Below are 18423 nucleotides of genomic sequence, written 5' to 3'. Positions count from 1 at the left end.
ATAGGTAATTACCTATTGACTGAGAAACAAAGCCATGATGAGTGCTTAGCACTACTGTGGAAGTCCAAGAGGTCATTCTGGGAAAGGAGCACGTCATGGATTTCGAATTAACTCTGTTTTCTATATGCCACTGTGCCACTTTCAAGCGAAAGGAGTCAACGCATGCTGTATGCCGATTAACTAGAATGGAAGATGATGAACATAAGGAAACGATTAATTTTTAGATATACAGCAATTCGCGATGAATATACAACGAAGTGAAGCGTATTCGACGTTGACTTGTGTACGTATAGGGTATAAATAAATATGGGACATTTCGTATGTCATAACAGTGGAGGGAGAGTGAAGTTCGCATCTGTTTCTCTCGTCTTTTGTCTTGATGGTATAATTTGTTTGAGATATTTTCCTCTTAAAAGGTGCTACAATGTTCGAAACTTTGAAGGACAAAGGATGGAATAGCTTTGAGTCACGTTGACATAATAAATTCCTATATGGCAATCTTAAAGGCATTCCAGCAATCGTATAATTAATATTCCATGCTGCTGTATTGATGCACGTAGCAACTGAATGCATGTACTCCCTACTCAAACTCCGAGCTGTGTGAAATATTTTCGATGTCTGCATTCGAGAACACAAAGCTCAATCTCATGTCTCATGATTGATAACTCATTCTCCAGACGACGGCCTATTCCATATTCCACAGAGCTTCAAATATCCTTCCACATGGCTCGTCTGGCCTACATAATTAATACTTTAAGTGCCAATGAGCCAGACATTTGTTCCTTGAATATTTCATTTTAGCTTCAGGTAGACGTAGATCCGGTCGGATGTTGTAGTTGTTTGTGCGTTTTATTTTACGAAAGTTATCGTCTGCGAACAACTTCGAGGGTAGAATGTTTACGGGATCAAAAACCTTGAAGTATACTAGTCGACATGAAACAAACGTATCTTCCTCACAACAGTAGATTGGATAAAGAACATTAATTTTGAAGAGACAGCAATTTATGATAGGGACATAGTCTTTTTAAATAGGGTCTACAATTAATTAAGTGTATCTTATACGTTAATTGCATGTTAATTATCATCTCCTGAATCAGTACTTAACACATATCAGTGAAATGTAGTACAGGCTGTAGGTAGGGATCGAAACTGAAGATGGGAATAGAGCCAACTCCCGAAACGTCGTGTATATTAAATCTACCTCAGACATTGGACAATATCCAAGGTACTGTTCCTGAAACGCCGAGTTAGCTGTGGACATTAAATTCAAATTTTAGACAGGCGTAAATGGCCTTTGAAACTTTCGCTCCTTGGGGATATAAATGATACCTTTTATGAAAAAAACACTTGCGTTTTTATTGTAACGTTATGTTCTTTTTGTATGTGGTTTCCAACGTTTAGGTGTAAGATATTTAATCCATATTTAGTACTGAAGATGGGAGCAATATTTTGGTTCGAAACCTTAGTAACCGCAAATCGACTGTACCAGAACCTAGAAGACCGCGTTCGTTATGTTCGTCACTATAAGAATTTAAGTTCTGTTGTGTTTGTGAGCCAGCTGCAAAGTCAGTTCATCTGCTTAAAACAAGGGTCGAATTCGAGTCAGAACCGACGCAGTGGAGAAAGTTCAACAACCTTTCGAATCAGACAGCGAATCATTTCCTTCAGGGTGCGTCATTTTAAATTACAATATAATTAGAACATATCAGGATTCACAGTCATAACGCAGTAATGAGAAAGCACCTACAGAACGAGGTCGGACAGTTGCAGAGTTTGCCTTTGACTCCATTACATTGATTATGGTCGTGCTGTAACATTACGGCTTTCGCACGCTCCAGCTGTGGCATTGTAATGAAGTTCAATTGCGATACGTTCGGGTCGCGTAACCTACAAGTAAATATTTCAATCTAGTCCTTAACTTTGTACATTCTGAAAGTCGTTTGTCGCCTCGAGAGAAGGAAACAGATTATGTTTGAGAATAAAGTGCTGAGGGAATGATTTGCCTCTATGAGAGACGGGATATCTGGACGCAGAGCACTGCATGGGCTAATCATCAGCTTAATAATTTGTGCGTTTCATAAAATATTATTAGGGCAATGAAATCGAGAAAGATGAGATAGACTGGGAAGTGCAGCACAGATTAAAGTTCACACAAAGTTTAAGAATGAAGACTAGAAAGTAAGAGACCACTTGGGAGATCTGAGGGTATGAGAAAGGAAAATATTAAAATGGATGTTGAGGATATGCCGATCACAGTGGCCGCAGAGAATTCTGAGATTCAATCCCACTCGACACAGAGTAGAGGCTTGTCTTGTCTTGAGTAAATGAGGAAAGTTGCTTGAAACCTTTGAGTGAGTGAGTGAGTGAGTGAGTGAGTGAGGATGATATATTTGGCATGTTCCTAAGGAGAAAAGTGTTGGTGGAATATACGAAAAATAAAACAAGATGCAAGGACGACAGAATCTGTTTGCAAATATAACAGAAATGAGGCCATTAATATTTTATCGTGGTATGAATTTTGACTGGGTCAGGGAAGAATACAGAATTTTGCTTTACAAGAAATAAGACAAGTGGGTTAGCATGGTTCAAAGCTGGTACTTGGAAACAGATTGGGATGAGAAATGATATGAGAGAGGAAGATGCCGTCTACGTATATTATTAAAATGTCTGGAAACGAAGAAGGGGACAGTTTTTGAGTAGAAAAATGGCAAATTTTTAACGAAGCGGTAGGTTTTATCAGAATGATAACGTGTACTAAATGCTGTAGAATTGAAGAATATAGGGAAATATTTGTACGGATTTAGATATAAAGAGGAGAATAACATTAGTAACAAATTAATACTTGCAAGAATAAAGACTAGCTTAGTTTTTAGATCATGAATCAAAAACGGAACCTCCTGAATACGAGGCAGGAATGCTAACCATTCAACCTCATCCTTCAGTCCTTGAGCGCATAGATATAAAAACTAGTAACGTGAGGTCAATCTACGCTCAAGGGAACATTTGGAAAACTCTTCGGTCAGTTGAGGCACCCACGTGCAAACTTAGAGCATACAACGTTAAAACCAGCACAGCTTCGATTCCAAGTTCAAATTTACTTTCGGGAACATTTTGTACGACTAAGCACACCCCAACAAGCAGCTTCGCCCCCGGGGGTGGTGAAGCCGGGCCACGTAACAGGAAGGGCGCGTTCTGTTGTCCTGTCAGACGCTTCACGAAGGGGACGCGGTAGGCTACACAGCACGAGCTATGGATCCGAACGCAATTACTGCACACGGGGGCATGGTACTAATTAGGAGATGCGGGTTCTCAACATGGAGATCGTGCAGTGGTGCCAATCTCCTGTTTGTGGATTAATTCAGAAGCTAATCCGTTGGTCGAGCTAGTCTCAAACCCGGACTTGACCTGCTATTTTCCGCATGAAAACTCGAAAAATTCTTCAGAGACACATTTAGATGGGCAGTAAATAGATACTTAGAGCGAGTGTTTATTAGATTACGCTGGATCAGATCATCGTCAGCTTTAAAGCGACTTGTGGAAATGTGGGCCGGATTTATCTGGCTTTGGATTAGGTCCAATGGTCTTCTCTTGTGAACACGGTATTGAACCTTCCGGCTGCATCAAAGACTAGGAATTTGTTGATCAGCTGAGCAACTATCAGTTTCCCGGGAAGAATTCTGCTCCATGGAGTTAGTGTTACAGAATTTAAAAACAGTCATAAAATATTCAGTGCACACACTGTACTTCGCAGATGTTTAACCCGCATGTTGGATAACGGCAAGCGACTTACGATAAATCAAGTCATTCTGTTTGGTAACGTAGAAAACGTTTGAGTCAGACCTGCCCCATATAGGAAGTATGCCACTAGGGATCGATTCTTAACGCCTCGCTTCAGTAACATCACCGCTAACCCTGCTCTTCTCTTAGCAACGTGTGTATTCTACGGTAGAGGTTTTAGGGCAAACAAAATATAAAACGCCATGTGCTTGAAAGTATTTTTCTGTTCTGAAGAAAACGCGTGTTGTAGGATTCTTGGTGCATCACAGCTGCAGAGTCAAGAAGTAGTTGTGGAACCCAGACTAATACGAGGTCGCACGTAAAATGACGGTGTCTGAGAAGAGGGTGTCCGGAAGAACGCACAAGAGAGATTTTGTACAATATTCTGGTCAGAAAACTTGAAGGGAACAACCTCTTAGAAGATCTAGGCGTAGATGAAAGATAATATGAAGTGAATTTTAAGGAAATGTGATTAATTTGTGGGAACTACACATACCTGCAAATCTACGCGGTGTCACAGCCAAGAAAAATATAATCATTTCACCACCGCAAGAACCTCATCTCATAAAAAGTCTCCCATCGCAGTATGTTGTTTATGTTTTCATTATAGCGATGTTAATCCTCAGGGTAAATATCTACTGAACGCTGAGGAAAATTGTAAAAAAAGGACTAATTACAAAAATTTAAATTTTTATTTAACATTTCCCAACGGAATGCCAGAGAGAGGAATTTTATTTAATACGATCCTTGTGCAAAGCGGATAAATCAACAAAATAAATGTCCATCAGTGAAACATCCCACAGTATGAATCTGATAATAACACTTCAAAACGTATTAATTCATACGTAATCCTCTCTGCTGTCTAGTGTATCATTTGTTAACTGGCCCATATCGATTATAAACCCCAACTTGTTCACTTTACGCAAACAGCAATAAGCCAATAGGTCAACACGTTAGTGACATACATATGCTCTGAAAACATTGGAGGGACCAGAAGCATTCCTCGAAGTTTTAATATTTGAAATGAAACAACGTGAATCATAAAATTTTTCTGTTTCAACGTTTGCTGTGGTAGCGAATGCACTCACTTACTTACTCATCCTTGCAACTGACTGGTATGGCGGCTTCACATCTGCCCTTTGAACGTGATATTTGTAACACTTGCTGGACCTTAACACACTTTCTCTAACATCTGAAAATCATGTTTTCTGTTCTGTGCCTTCTGTAAAGAGAGTGCATATGAATTAAGTAAAATAACGAGTAGATCTGTTTGCCCACCGTATGTATGTCTTATTTCCAACATTCTTGACAGATTTTGATTAAATTTTTTATGTGTGGAGCACATTAACTGTTGTCGGGCGAATATAATTTTGGTTCTCCTAATTTACGTGTATCTCAGACATCGAATTTAAAATAATTTCTTTCTGTAAGACGATATTCTTATGCCCGTCTTTCGTAAACAGTGTTGCTGCATTCCTCCTTATGTGAGAGCCTTTATTTAAAATGTTATTGACTTTATTATACAAATTAACAAGTTCGGAAATTTACGGATAGCGTAACAATCCTGGCGCTCTCGCCACCTTTACGTGTGGCGCCAGTGGGGTCATAGTTCTGACATCAGTGACTTTAGGGTGGAATGGGCTCCTGGCGCCTGTCTGAGTGGACGATGAAATCATCAACGCAAAAATGTACGCAAGTATTCATGTGATATACCAATTATTATTGTATGGTCTTAACCAAAGGTGGATTTTGTCAACAATTTTAACAAAACTCTCTAGTATCTTATTTCATGAAAATCTGTCAGGCTGTTCTGAGTTGTCATATACAGGCAGGCTGGTTTAGAAGCACACAGACACAGCTAAGCCAAAAAGCGCATTTTTTTTAACTTACATTTACGAATACATTCAGAGTAAGAATAAATTTTGTAAACCTATTAATGTTTATTCCGGTTTCTTCTGAATAAACTTTAGAAAACTGTCCCTTTCTAGTCTTGACATACATATGTAAAGGAATGCAAACTGGTAAGAACTATAAACTGGACTTCGTTTTTCAGGGCGTGTTCCAAAAATAATATACTGTATTATTCGGTTTCCTGGCTGTAATTTGGAACCGGATAGCGTTCGAATATAATTCAGAAGATTTACTACCGTTTGAACGCAATTTCTGGGCAAAGGAAAAACGGTATGTAAATCTGCGATGGTTGGTCTGATATCCAAAATGCTAATATTGTAGACAAATTCCTACATTGAGTCGTTTGGTTTGGCAATATATAATTAAAAATCACATGTGTAAAATGGCCGACTAAACAATGACGGTTGCATATTGATTTTGTATAAATTTGTGTCGTCCCACTGTTACTTCCAAATCCTAGGTTGCGCAAAATCCCATGCCTGTTAATGTCATATGTTTTATTCGTAAGGACATAGAGGCTTTTAGGCTCATGACGAAGTGTGAATCGGGGAAATAATAAATACTTGGTTAAACGCTAAATCTGTTATCTGAATGCCCTGATCACATGCTGTTGTCTTAACTGTAGCGCTTGTAAGTCCACCTAAATAAAATGTACACGGTCTCTTGCATAACATGTTTTTGTTCCATTACTGGCATTATATGCCACAATTTCGGAGCTTGTATTCATGGTATTTAGTATTCTGGAACTAAAGGACCGGTGAAATCGGAAACGTTCCTATAAACTTTGGGAATGTTGTTCCAGTAGTGTCGTACAGCCCGCAGCGGTGGGAATAAAAATAATAGATTCCGTAATAAGTGGGGGGTGGGGGTTAGCTGAGAACTGGGGACATTAAAATAAGATATTTGAAATATTTAGGATGGTTGAAAATTTCATTTCCCAGTGACTGTCAAAAAACGGTATTAATGACTTAAGGCGATCATGTTTACAATGACGTAATGCATTTTGGCAACTTATTCTTTAATTGATTTATTAAATTTATTCAACGGAGACCTTACTGTGAAACTGAAAGTCACATATCTTGTTAAGAAAGTTTCCGATATTTATGGGACACGAAAGTTCATTACCATGCCCACAGCCGCATTCTCACACAATATTTCGTAAGGCCCTTTTTAATATTTTCCTCTTGTCTGTGCTTGCGTCTCCAAAGTTACATCTTCTATTCGACTTTTTTACTTTTTTCCAATTTCATCTATGCATGATATTGGTCTGTCATCTGCTTATCTCATCCTGTGTGACTTCATTATCCTAATAACTTTAACGATGAGAATAAAGTCTATATTTTAAAGATTCGTCAAAGGGAGTAATCAGAAATATTTTTGGCACTGGGAGAGGCTGAATGTCCTGAAAGATGATAATGGGGTTTTAGAAAATTTGGTGTCTATTATTGTATTCCAATACACTGCAGGGGATTGGAACTTTATAACAGAAATCAACAGTGCTCATATATTCAGGCCAAGCAGACGTTCGTCTGTGACAAAATTTCCATTTAAAAGGAGCAGGATTCTGTCTGTATTCGGATCTATTTCTTTAGTCGAGAAAGACTTTCTCTCGGTAAGGTTTCGTACAATCACACATCAATTTTCTCTTGATATTCTTTATCTGGGTCATTGGATACCATAATAGATCTTTAAATTACTCATGCAGTTTTTTAAAATACTTGTACCCCATACTATCAGCGAAACTAAAAGTGTCAACTAGAATGATTGTACAACAACACATTCTAGGGCGGACCAACAAGATTTCGTATTCCTGCTTTTTATTTTATAAACTGCTAAAATATATTATCCACTTCTTGTTTATTCTTATATCAATACCCTGAGTACCTAAGAGTATTACCAGAGTATCTCCGAGAGCAAACCACAAATCAACCACGACCTCCAGTCTTCTAATATTTCTATTCCTCCCTGTTAACTCTCGGTTTTATAAACTTGTGCGACCTCCATTCTACGCATTAAAAATAGTTTTCCCTAATTAAATGTTGACAGCAATCTTTAGAAGGCAAAACCTCTTTTCTAATTTAATATAAGGGCCTCTTCTTTGGTTTCCATTGATCTGCATGACAATTTGTCGAACTCGACATCTCTAAATAAGGCGGAATCCATATTTACTTGCAAAAATTCTGCTATAATTTCTTCGTTGTCAGTAAAACTTTTATTTTGCTTAGTGTTATACGAGGATACCGTTCCGCACAGTTCTCAGTCTTATCACATCTTATTAAAAATTCTTGTAAAATATCAGTTCCTCATTTTCTGTAATGGAATCGATACAAACACTTAGATCATTAATCAATATCTGCGACAGATGCGGTCAGTACTGTCGAAAAGGTTAGACAGTTATTAATGGTGACTTTCTGATTCAAGTGTCGTGCTGCGAAGAAAATTAATTGTATTCCGAGCCGTAGTAGGTGCCTTTTCTACAATGACACAACTGGAAGCACTCACTAAGAAACATATTTCTCGTATACTGCGGAAATCCGCAGACGAAATGACTGCAGATACGAAGGGAGAACTGAGAGACAAGAGGCAACGTTCGTGAAGTTTAGTGTTTAAATACGCAGACATATGCAGAATAATCAGTCGCGGCCAGACAGCACCGGGTGGTCCTTAGTTTGGCGACAGCATCTGACTGGCATCTTAATAATAGTCTAAGAGAGTCTTGCACACGGACGGATATTTGATATGACCAAAGTAACGAATAAAGAACATCGTACTTGGAGAGTGAGAATGGGAAGAGGTATTAGGTGTGTGGGACATGTAGGACTCCTGAGAGAGATGCGAAATGAATAACAATACTAGTTGGAAAGTCTGAATAGTATAGACTACTTGAAAGACAAAAGCGGATGGGAGGAAGCTATTAAAACTGATCTGAAAGAAATAAGATGTGAGGATGTGTACTGGATTCAACGGATTACGGATAAGATCAAATGGCATGCTCTTGTGAACACGGATATTAAGCTTTGAGCCCCTTAAAATTCAGGGGGTTTCTTTACCACTTGAGAGGGTAAAACCAGTGCACCATTCGGTTAGATATCGTTGGCTTGCCATGTATCCATTCATCTATCCACTCACCCAACCCACAAAATTATTCTACCAGTCTGCCCACCTCTATACGCACACAAACATCAACACCCGCTTTCACACACAACTATCTGTTAGTTTACTAATATGCATACCTACACACTCAACAAACCATCCATCCAACTGTACATGTAACTATTCATCCACCACCCACATAACCTTTTTCCACAGTGTTATTCATGCGACTGGCATTCACGCATAATCTGATAATATTACCAGCAGCTGTGGATGTAGGCGTCTGGTACTCTACTGCAGTTTGTATTCAGTATGAGCATTGTGAATTGTCAAATGACATAGGCAAAAACAAATTTGTTGTTCCCATATTAATTTTTATTAGTTCTGACTTTTGAACTAGACTACTAAAGTGTTTAATTGTGGTATAGCTTGTGAAGGTATGCGTAAGTAAATAACAGAAAACCTTGGTCTAATGGTTCGCACTTTAACTTCATACATTGAAGGTTATGAGTTCAGATCTTCACTCGGAGACCGGCTGTCCTGACAGAGTATTTTTTGTCAATATTTTCTTTCCAAACCACTAATCTCATATCATCCTGTCATTAGACGGAAATGACTTTAACAGTTAAAACCGTCGTTAAATAAACCAGCAATTAATATACTGTACTAATATATATATATATAGGTGTTGTAATCGGTAAGAATGGCTTAAGGTAACACTAAAAACGTTTGGCTTTGGCTTCTCTTACGGAGCGCCAACGATATATCGTATCTCAAGCTTTGTTTGGAGATTAGCAGTTTTCTAAGTGCTTCGAAGAGATAGTTCACGGAAACGACGCTGTCAGGGGGAGAAGACTGCGTGACAGGCAAACACAGTAGCTCCAGCCACAAATACCCTTATCCACTGAATATATTTTGACGTTAATTGACGCTGATACGGAACAAGGCTCAGTACGCGCTTCCACATATCCCACCTAATTACTCCCCATCCTTGTGCCTTCGTCACAGAGTACTATTAGTGTGATTCAGTTTCCGGGTTGCTGCCCGAATCTCAGTGGCGTACTATTTGTCCCTGTAATAGGTATCTATTTCTATTGATGTCTTTGAATGTTGGAAGATTTCTGTCTTCTGGGTTGTTGCGCTGTGTAGTCTGGTCGATGTTTACCAACGTTTCAGAGGTCATACTGCCTCCGTCATCAGGGCGATGAGTATGAAGATTTATGTCTTCTGGGTTTTTGCGCTGTGTAGTCTGGTCGATGTTAACCAACGTTTCAGAGGTCATACTGCCTCCGTCATCAGGGCGATGAGTATGAAGATTTATGTCTTCTGGGTTGTTGCGCTGTGTAGTCTGGTCGATGTTAACCAACGTTTCAGAGGTCATACTGCCTCCGTCATCAGAGCGATGAATCGTTGGTAAACATCTACCATACTACACGTCGCAACAACCCAGAAGACAGAAATCTTCATACTCACCGCTGTGAAAATCTCAAATCATATATCTTTGAATGTTATTTGGAAGGTATCCGGCTCAAGTCTCAGGTGGGATATTAGTCTTTTTCCTCACTTTCTCCAGAACAATTTCTGCAAGGTACACGATTAAAATCCCGACAGAAGGCCTGCTATATTGACTGAAATATTTGATGATTTTCCTCAAGGTATCCAGGAAAATGTCGCCATAGCAGCATAAAATATAGCATTACAATGTCCTGCTGTACCACTTTTAACGCTGCAACTTATAATCTGAGCAGTTAAAACTGCGTCGTAAAACAGTTAGATATTTCCTGTGAGCTCTGGTGTATCTTTCGCCTCTATTTCAGAGGTAAGCTGCAAGATATTTCGCTGTGTTGGATGTGTTTGCTAACGTAATTGACGAGGAAACTTTTGCAGTTGTGGTATTGATTGTCATCGGCTTAAACGATCTTCGCAATCTGGTGGAAAATACCAGCGTAGTATGTTTAGGAAACATGCTGATAATAAAGAAACGAGTACGAAACACAACAAATAGCATGACGTTCAGGAATAATAGGGCTCACAATCACCTCATAGTTATTGTGATAGGAGGTGATACAATTAAATTGTTCCTGTCTGCAGTAAATGAGCATCAACAGATCATTTTAAGATAATTTGCAGGGAATGCACTTCGAAAATATTTGTGCACCGTTAGATTACACCTTGCCTCTGCTGCTTTTTTCACACTGCCAAGAAAATTGGGGTCCACTAGTTCTTTCAGTCCATACTTCTCTACTCTTTCCCGCCCTGGGTTTGAGAGCAATACTTTCTTCTTCGTCTCATAAAACTCTACGTTACCCTGAGGACAGAGTGAATTCGACTCACGTTGAGTATAGTAGCAAGTAACCACCCCCAGTAGCAGAACTTACTGGCTTGGCTAGTTATTATGATAAGGCACAAGGATTTAGTGGAGCCACCATGGATACAGTAACCATGACATTTACCGCTTCTGTCTATTGAATACACTTTTATGACTTGCTCTCGATTTATGTATTCGAGAAACAATTTTTATTTTGAGGCTATTTCCAGTAAGAGACGTGCCCCAACCTGTAGCAGAGAAAATCCAGTGTTCTTCCTCTAGGCTTTCTGGAAAATCGGTAGCAACACAAACGATTTCTGTGATCTTTACTGAGTAGTACATATATAAAACCAATAAATCTTCAAAATGTTATCAGTAAAACTGAAATACAGGTTTTTGAATTGGAGTCCTCCTTTAGAAGAAGCCAGTGAAAAAATTGCCCAATTCGGAAATCGTTGTTTGGCGCAAACGTACAATCATAGTACTCGGAGCAAACTTTTAGCCTACAATCGATCTCTCTTTATACTCAGAAGGATCTAAAAAATTGTTTAACAAGAAACATTTTATTTTAGCAATTTTATTCGAACGTTTTTGACTCACTATCCGAGTTTAAATAAATAATCAGTCCATTATGTTAATTATAACTAACAAAAGTGTTTACTTTGAATCTATAATAGGTATAATATTTCGAATGCTAATAGAAAATGCAATTACAGCAAGCCACCCTCGGAGATGATACATACTAACGTCGCACGTGGCGAAGGTAATAGGGACTGTTCACGTAATTATGGACGACGTTCATAGTTGAACGCTCTTTAAGACTGCTCTGCTGATTAAGTAATCGCCTTTCTTCTACGAAACCCGAACCACACCGAGCCTACCATGCCCAAAAGGGCCTGTCATTGGACCATGTTCTGAGCCAGATGAACACAGTCCACCCTCACACCATATTTCTTGATGCACTTTAATATTATTCTCCTCTCTAGTGGTCTTTTCCCTGCAAGTTTTCCAATACTGTTCTGCACTTTTTCTTCATCTCTGCAATGCTCCCTACATGTCCTACCCATATCACCCGGTTTCATTTAATCATGAAGTTGTCTAAGTGATTGTGGTTTTATCGATAGTGACGCTTGCAGACTTATCGATCCATGAATAAGTGACGCCACTGCTGCTGTTTTGTGACATAAGCACAACAGAAACAAGCGTATCCATGACAACAACAAACAACGTATCATGTGATTCAGCGCTGGTGATTTTCAGTAACGTAGGTTTGCTGAAACTAAAGCGAGACAGGAAGTGACGTGCGAAATGAAAATGTGTGCTGGAAGTTAGCATTAATCAACTCCTCAAGTTTGTTTCGAGAGTTTGGATTGCTCGAGTTGCAGTTGGGGGCACTGTGACATGACACAGAGAAGAAGATGACTGACCTCGGATGTTGAGCCGTGTCGTTTGGCAGTTTACCAACGTTTCAGACCAGCACACCGCCTACATCACGTGAGTGATTAACAGGCAGTAAGGGCCTCTGAAATGTCTGTAATTTTTACCAAACTATGCGGCGCAACATCCCAGAAAACAATTCTAAAGGGTTCTGAAGGTGGTGTATTACAATCTGGATTACTGAGTTTTTGATTACCATCGTCTGGTATTCTAAAAAGCACACAGCGTTTCGAAAATTGGATCTGTTTTCGTCCTAGGTTTCGGGAAGAGGGGTGCTTACTCAGTTGGGTCCGTTTGAAAGGGCTAACCTCAGTCACTGGACCAGTTATTGAAAGACTACTGGCAAAGTCCAAAAACTTTGAATCCAAATCATAATCGCTGCGGCAAATACCTGAAATCTCAACAACACAGAGAAGGCTTTGTATCTGCGCCAAGTTTTACAAGTTTGGATTACTCCTGTGGAATGCCATACTTCAGAGGTTCCCAAAGTGTGGGGCGCGGCCCCCCCTGGGGGGCGTGTTGTTTGTATGAAAAACTTTTTTTAACGAAATATGGAGAAACATTTTTAACATCCTTTGCTTGGTTGAGGCAGTTTAGTTGTCTTACTGTGCAGTAGAATTCATACTCTTAGAGCATCGGCGGTTTTAGGAAGTAAACGGCAATATTCGTAAGTCTACGTACAGTTAGAGACCCATCCCACTAATTCAGGTATGAAGCGTATATTTTATTACAGTTTTTTAAATTAAATACATTGAATAATATATACTAAATTATAAAAAAATGTGTATTCATAGCTAAATTTTATGAAAAATCTGTTTGCTTGCACTTGTTCTGGAAGGGGGGCGTGAAATTTATGAAATGTTTTAAGGGGGGCGCAAGGTATAAAAGTTTGGAAACCTCTGCCCTACTTGAATAGGTCGTTATAATATGATTAAGAGGCTTTGGTAAGGAACATGCCTCGGTATGAGAAAGGAAAATGTCGGACTAGCTGGTCTCGGACTACACACAAACGAAAAATAAATCAAGAGCGAAGGTCAAGTTGCACCCGGGTTGCTCTTTCCATCATATTGATTGATATGCAACAATATTTTCATCCCATATAAAATGTAATTTCAGCCTGTCATCTATTAATATCTATAGAAATGTTCATTTGGCTTGCTCTTGTCGCGGAATCGCTGAAAGTCTGTAGGGTGGAAGAAGACAACATGATTTTGTTATGTGACGGATAAAGAAGAGTTGTGTTAATTATGTGTCTATTTAAACACTTATTTTCTGGGTAAAAAATGCCAGGGAAGAATTTGGTGCTGAGAATGAGATAAATATACATCGTCACAGAATAAGAGTAATGAATCATTCTAAAAAATGCATAATTTCAGGATAACGTAACCAGTGTCGAAACATGTTGCAACAAAAATGAATCTTCGTCAACTATGGACGGGGGAAATTAAAAGGTTTTATGATAGTCGTGTAAAGATTTAAGTGTGTCAAAGGGGAAAGAAAGGGATAAATAATGAAGAAAATCCCGGAAACAATAATTTAAGATCGAGTTACAAAAATTCGAGTTTTCAAAGCAGCAGAGCTGCTGCAGACACAGATTAAATTTGCGCTGCTTGTGGATAAAGTTTACTCTTCTAGCAGAGAGCTCAGTCAATATAGGAATCAGGAAACGGACTGCAGACTATGGTTTGATTACCGGGTGGGTGGGGGAGAGGAGAAGGATTTTTTATTTTCATCACTGCATCTTACACGACCCTGGGCACCATCCAGTCTTGTTCCCAACTGATACCCGGGCTGTGGGGGCAAAGTGGCCGGAGCTTAAAGTTAAACTCTCATCTCCTATCCAATGCCGAAGATAAAAATGCCTGGAATTACACATCCGCATGTATGTTGTGTGCTTCATTACTCATAGGGATAGCTTGACCTTGGTCTTTGTTATACCATGACCATACGCATTAACATGTGTGGACTGTTATGATACGCCCACCCGTCTGATAAACAACTGACTGCATTCATCCGACTCTCTCAACTTTGTGATTATGTTTGTTAGTCTCAACCAACGGCTGCCAAACTTTTTGCGGGGAAGTAATGGAATCCGAGGCCTATAACGTGTATAGCGGGTACTTTTTGAACCACTGATGTTTTAGACTAAAGAGCACAACATGACCGCTGAGCGAATTCTGTAATTAACTATTCGTTTGACGACAATAACTGACTAAACTCTAGAACTATGAACTATGTGGTATGCGTTACAGACAAATCACAAACGCTGTGTTAACATTATCTGTCAAGTTAAAAGAACAAAAAAGCTCTGCTGTGTAAAATTGAGGTTGCCTGGAAAACTGAATTATCAGTAGCCGACATGGACGTTATACAAACGGAAATTGTGCACAGAAATAAGCACGTAGAATGAAGACTTTTGAGAAAGGAGATGTCTCAGTTGCGTCACCGTCGTGAAATTACCGAATAATATAACCAGTAAGCAACGTAATCTGCAGTGATTTTTGTATTCTTTGCATTGCTGTAGAATGAAGGTCGTATTTTGTGACTGGGCGAGGCTCAGAAGACACATAACGAATTCCAAATCTCTGCACCGAAGTATAAACTACTACACCACTCAAGAAGGCAGCCATCTTCAGACTCACCGCCGTGAAAACCTCTAATCCTACCACACTACTGCATTCTGATCGTTACGAACTTATTTTAAATGACATTCAGGACTAGTTTGTATTGATAACACACGCAAGGACGGCAGACAGAACATGTGGCCATCAACATTACCTTCATAAACTGTGGACAGACATATTTCTTGTTCTACTTTTTGTAGATTACGGAAGGCGATTGTATTTTGCGCATTTATAAATAACTGTACGGAAATTATAACAAATCCTTGTTTCCTATGCTAGATAAACTTTATTTCTACTTATTGACCATAAAGAAGCAGAAGTATCACAAGTACGAAAGGATGTGACGTGATGTGGTATTTCTATTATTTACCGCCGTGGAGCGGCATAAACGGTTGCCAAGCAACGAAACAACGGCGGACATAGATTGCTTTCTGCGATGATAAAGAACTGGTTATGGTCGACTACAAAGACAAAGATACTGAATAAACTGGATGCAGAAAATAATTTTATGCATAAAATAGAATTCAGAGGCACTCATATTTGTTTCAGACATATCAGAGATAGGAAACTTATGATATATTTCTGCTAGCTGAACCAGTATCATACGAAAAAGGCGTTTGTAATTCTTGTTCTTTTCACTCTGAATTAGAATTACTGATTCCTCATATGTTATACATAATGTATTTAAAACCGAAGTTATATGTGAAAGACTGCGCAGAAACGCGTATATGCACAAACATTTAAAAATAAAATGTACTTCCATTTCAGACCGACAGATGTCGCCATACTCACACAAGTACCAAACTTCCAGTCATGATGTACAGCCATTCCGTATTCATGTGACACTGATTATATGTACATAATACTCTGATATTGATATTCAGATTTTTTCGTGCTCATGGTTTGTTATTCGTACATAAGAACCGTGAACTCATTGACGCATCGAGCAGGGTATCTCAAGCGGTAACAACATAGTCTTGGGTACTATTTACTTTGAATGGAGATACTGCGTTATAGATTTCACTCATTCGCTACAAGCGAATTCGAAAACTGCCTTGAAACAGACATTTGCGTCTGCCTAATTCCCCCCCCCCCCCTTCCACTTTCATAACCACTCTTCACGCCACGTTAAATTAACTAACCTGTACAATCTGATACCGAGTTGTTATCAATCTACGGGAAGACTAAGAATAAACAGGTCTACCTCTAACACGAGAAGATATTCTAAAGGGGCGGAGCGTTCATCTTAACCGTGTTATCCGTGTTAATCCGGCTAACATTTTGAAAAACGGAAATAAAAAGTCCTTCCTTTGAGATTCATTAGTATTCCATACACTGGAACACAGCAGAACCGATTAGGTGAAACGTATCTTTAACCAGTTCCAGCTCCAGCTCCAGCTCCAGCTAGCTTGTATTAGAGTTGTTTTGATCACCGTGATCTGATTTTAGATAGTCTATTGTCCTGGAGTAGAGTCGCGCAAACGTCTGTCGGAATAACGACTTGCATACGAGATTCGATCGGGGCAAGCAGTTTTATCACTGAACAACAACATTCAATAGAAAGGACAAGTTGTTTAATACAAGTAATTTGGGCATGAAATTATTTAAACCAGGATATAATGCGCTGTTTAATAATAAGTTGTTGCATTTATTAGTGACAGATGTTTCGCAGACTCGTTAACTCTGCTGCCTGACAGAGATTGATATTTTATTTCTCTTGAGCAACACCGACCTAAATGCGCGGTAAAAGCAGAATAGAAACACGAGTTTGAACCACGTCTGTAGTCGCCATTGCAGATTCGGGTTAAGGGATAAGAACTTCTATGGAAAGTTTGTACAAGTCGTCGGGTTTCTTTAGAACTGTTAAGGTAATCGTTCTTTGTGACGGATCTTGGGAACAATGTCGTCGTCCATCGCGAAACTCTAGACCTGAAGTATCGTTACTGTTATGAAACACCAAAATCCGCTTTCACAGTTTGCACCAAATAAATGTTAATGATGTCAGAGGCAGTTCTTGATGGCAATATAGTGTCACCTTCATTTCTGCGATGGCCAGTTGTTTTCTCGGCAGAAAAGTACTTGCTTTTGCTTTCAAAGATCTGGAAATGTTTAATCCAAGGAAAAAAAAATAATTTTCTTATAAACGTTTTCGGAGTCATTGTAGCAGTACAAGATGGTTTCATGTTACCTCACAACAGAAATGTGTACACGTGTTTCTTAGTTTCTCTCGCGAGTTTCAAGCCATAGGCAGTGGTTTATATTTGGAAACTGAATTGAATGAACTGTGATTCTACCTATTTTGTATGTATGTGGAACTTAATCTCTAACCACATGTAAAAAAATAAATTGAGCAGAGTGCTCAGGAGAATGTTTGGGGTCCATGACAGAGGAATTACTAGGAGAATAGATAAAATTACATAACGAGGTGTATGTGATAGGCAGTCTGCCCACAAAATTTTAGTCGAAAAGTCTAAAGAGCGAAGACGATTTGGGATTCCTAGGCATAGATGGGAAGTTAATATTAAAAATAGGGTGTGAGGGAAACGGAGCGCAAGGGCGTGGACTAATTCTTCTAATGCATGATAGAGTGTACTGATGGAATCACGTAATCCCAATAATGGAACTTTGAATTCCATAACAGGTGAAGAATTTCTAGCTTATCTGCATTGTTTTTATCGGATTATTTAAATATTTTCCTCCCATTTTAATTTGATTTGTGTCTGTGGTCTCTTGATACAGATTTTGAAGTAGTGACTCAAATGGAAAGAGAATATGAGATCATATTTAGACCTTAGCATACTATTAGTGAAGAATGAGTAATTAACTTGAAGAGGACATCAGTGCAGGGACTAATAAGGAAGAAGTGTGAGCATAATTCAGCGAATGCTTACTGTTTGGAGTATAATAAATTTTCCTCCCATTTCGCCTCGATTGTACAAATTACTTCTTGGCCCAAAACATAAGCACTGGAAGCGTATCCCAGGGATTCCATCAACATAGGAACTCTGTGTTGAAAGCAATGCCACTTAAACATCTTTCTTTTCATGAACTGAAACGCAATTAGAAAGACGATCGAAAAGTGGATGTTGAAGTAAAGTCGTCCAGGTTCGTAAGGGCGATGCCATGAAATATGTATGAGGTTACCGAAGGAACCTCAGAGTAAAAAGGCCCTAGTATTCACTGCATTGGAAGCTGATGGTTCCCAGATCAGTAGGACTGGAGCTTCTCACAGCGACGAGTAAGAAGATGGCTATCTTTTGGGTTGTAGTGATG

General features: G+C 39.1%; 1 protein-coding gene and 2 long non-coding RNA genes across 6 annotated transcripts in view; 2 read left to right on the top strand and 1 right to left on the bottom strand.

Moving 5' to 3' along the window:
* The window catches only part of LOC147874805 (uncharacterized), a 180933-nt gene that overhangs the window by 76503 nt on the left and 86007 nt on the right, over positions 1-18423 (top strand). The window lies entirely within an intron of this gene.
* LOC110837577 (QRFP-like peptide receptor) overlaps positions 1-18423 on the bottom strand; it is a 140881-nt gene that overhangs the window by 65807 nt on the left and 56651 nt on the right. The window lies entirely within an intron of this gene.
* LOC147874806 (uncharacterized) lies at positions 12337-15918 on the top strand. Its single transcript, XR_015533626.1, has 3 exons — positions 12337-12683; positions 12784-13051; positions 15051-15918. It is a non-coding gene; the product is annotated as an uncharacterized LOC147874806 (long non-coding RNA).

This window comes from Zootermopsis nevadensis, unplaced genomic scaffold (assembly GCF_977971745.1).
Source record: "Zootermopsis nevadensis isolate Lab colony 2312 unplaced genomic scaffold, Znev_1.0 Znev_ptg000004l, whole genome shotgun sequence".
In the NCBI taxonomy this organism is placed as follows: Eukaryota; Metazoa; Arthropoda; class Insecta; order Blattodea; family Termopsidae; genus Zootermopsis; species Zootermopsis nevadensis.
Note: the sequence above shows the minus strand (reverse complement) of the source record. Positions and strands in the feature narration are given on the sequence as shown.